The sequence below is a fragment of the Scyliorhinus torazame genome, chromosome 2 (assembly GCF_047496885.1).
Source record: "Scyliorhinus torazame isolate Kashiwa2021f chromosome 2, sScyTor2.1, whole genome shotgun sequence".
In the NCBI taxonomy this organism is placed as follows: domain Eukaryota; kingdom Metazoa; phylum Chordata; class Chondrichthyes; order Carcharhiniformes; family Scyliorhinidae; genus Scyliorhinus; species Scyliorhinus torazame.
In genome coordinates this window covers 378,772,827-378,775,779 of record NC_092708.1, presented here as the reverse complement: position 1 = coordinate 378,775,779, position 2,953 = coordinate 378,772,827, and the positions used below count along the sequence as shown (strand labels likewise).

The following is a 2,953-nucleotide window of genomic DNA, read 5'->3' as shown; positions in this document are numbered from 1 at the left end:
TTGTCTCACCCCACACCGGGTTTTGTCCCGAAAAAATTCCTCGTTGGGGCTCTTAAAAGAGCCCAAAGGTCCGTTCGAGCTGGAGCCGCCGAAACGTGCGGCTTAGCTGGTCATCGCCGCAACCGGAAGTCAAAGTAAAACACCTTTGACCACAAGGCAATGAAGCAGTGGTCAGCACGTAATGTCCTCGAGGCCCTCAGGGAAAAGGAGACCGTGGAGGACGTTGGATGGTTCCCTGAGCAGACTGCCAGAGTCATCTGGCAGAACGCCTCATCACCAGAACTTTCAAACAAGCACCAAGACCTAGCTTGGCTGGTGGTGAGAAGGGCCCTCCCTGTCAGATTCTTCATGCACACCCGAAGGCTCTGCGCCAATGCACCCTGCTCTCGGAGTGGCTGTGGGGGAAATGAGACGGTCACACACCTTGTGGAATGTAATGTGCCTTTGCAAAGAAGGTCTGGAGAGAGGTGCAGTGGTATTTGTCAAGGTTTATCCCGAACAGCTCTGTGACACAGGACTCTGTGCTCTACGGACTGTTTCCAGGGACACACACCGAGACAAATATCAACTGCTGCTGGAAGGTCATCAACTCGGTGAAAGACGCTCTTTGGTCTGCCCGAAACCTGCTGATCTTCCAGTGCAAAGAATTGTCCTCGACCGAGTGTTGCAGACTGGCACATTCCAAGGTCCAGGACTACGTGCTGAGGGACGCACTCAAGCTTGGGGCAGCAGCCGCCAAGGCGCAATGGGGAAAGACCACTGTGTAAGGTCTTTCCAGCAAATGTACACCGAGGGGCGGGTAACAGTGTAAAGCCCCTCGGTCTGGGCCACCAACACTCCAATGTATAAAACAAACATGACAATGTAAATATTTAAGAGGAATTGTAATGTAAAGAGTGATATGTGTATGATAATATCAAAATTGAATGGAAGTCAAAGCAATGTGTAACTCTGACGGAAATGTACAGTCAAGACAATTCGAAATGTTCTGTAATGCTTATGATAAATTTTATGAATAAAGTATATTTTTTTTAATTAAAAAATGTTTTTTTAAATCTGTTCTTATCAGTTTAATATCTGATACGTCCCTTATCTGGGGAGCATATATTAAATTGATTTTTGGAGCAGGGAGATGGAATAGGGGCTTGCTCCGTCCACTCCACGCATCGACTCCGTATTGCAGTATCTCCGAGAACGGTGCACAAACCCCGTTATGGGGAATTTCAAAGTACAAAAACACTTCAAGCATGCACAGGCACAGCTACACTTTATCCCCTTTCTTACAATTACCGACTACACACAAAAATTCATGCCCATTATACACATCCCACACACGATTCCAGTATCTCCACCAACCCTATTCCATCTCCCTGCTCCAAAAAACCCTCCTCTATGGGGAATTTCAAAGTACAAAAACACTTCAAGCATGTACATGCAATTCTCTACTTTATGCCTTTTCTTACAATTCTCTACTCAATCACACTAAAATTCATGCCCATTCTCCATATGCCACACACTATTCCAGTATCTCCGCGAACCTTGCACCCCCCCCACATGGGGAATTTCAAAGTCTAAAAATAGCTTGAGCACAGTTACACTTCTCCACTTTATACTCTTTTCTGATCATCCTCCAGTCAATCACAACAAAATTAATGCTCATTTTCCACATCCCACACACTAAACGCACCACACTCCCTCACCGCTTTGCTTTGCACAACACCTTAACTACCCCTCACGCTGCCTTGCCAAAGCGCTCTTGTATCTAAATCAATTCAGATACTTCGACCAGCTCCTTCATTAAACTTTACCCAGTATGAGTATTACAAAATACAGAGACAGATATAATGAAACACACTTTATTAAATGTAGTTAATCCATAAATTACCCACTCTATATACAAGAAACACCCAGGAATCGTCTATCCTACCCGCAAAGGTGGTTTGATAACCTGTAGATCTGCTCCCCGAGTCCCTCTGCTTCCTCTTTGCAAAGGTGATTCTCGCTGAATGTTGGTCTGGTCAAGGTCACCTCACACACCCAGCTTCCAGCCTTTTGCTTCGAGTCTTTCCTCGTGCGATGTCTGGCTGGAAATGCCTATTTTTATCCTTTCTCCACCTGCCCCTGGCCTTCGGCCAATGGAGTCTCAGAAGGCAGGACCCCATTGCCCAATGGTCTGGTTGATGACCTGTTGACAGGGCACCTGAGGCCGCCCTGGGAGGAGCGATGGATTATCAGCAACTGTGGACAATAGGACAATGCATCTCAAGTAGGTGCGATGGATCACCTGAAGGGTTTTCAGCTGCTGCTCCAGACATGCCCCCCTCCCCCCGCAGCCAGTCTGAGTTTCGTATATTCGGATTCTGCAGGCTTCTGCAGACGTGGTTTTTAAAGTGGCCAATTCTTTAATTTAAGATATCCAATTTAATCAACCTTAAAACTAAGCCCTGATTATATTATTACAGTGCGCAGCATAACCAAACACACCTCCCTCCCACCTGGCCCACCTATTCACTCTTACAAATTCTTCCATCGCCCACCACATACAAAAGTCTGACAACACCCACTAACACGTTAAAAAACACCTTCTTCCCCCTCCCCCCACTCTTATCACACTCCTAAACCACCCTCAAATGTCCCTAACCGGAAATCATTGCTTCACCATTGCTTAATCAACATATTCACAATATCACACATAACGACAGTCTCAGACTAGCGTTACAGACTCTCAGCGGTTGTAGCTAGGCCTAAACAACAAAACAAAGTGAAGCCGCGCAGTATCTCCAGCAGCAGCAGCAGCACATCCCTCCCCGATGAACTCAAAGAACGAACAAACAACAAAGAAAATTACAGCACAGGAACAGGCCCTTCGGCCCTCCCAGCCTGCGCCAATCCAGATCCTTTATCTAAACCTGTCTTCTATTTTCCAAGGATCTACTTCCCTCTGTTCCCCGCC

General features: G+C 46.5%; 1 non-coding gene across 1 annotated transcript; it reads left to right on the top strand.

The window, feature by feature from the left end:
* The first annotated feature begins 1,022 nt into the window (after positions 1 to 1,022).
* Positions 1,023 to 1,208, top strand: LOC140408042 (U2 spliceosomal RNA). The gene has a single exon (XR_011939988.1). It is a non-coding gene; the product is annotated as a U2 spliceosomal RNA (small nuclear RNA).
* The last annotated feature ends 1,745 nt before the right edge of the window (positions 1,209 to 2,953 follow it).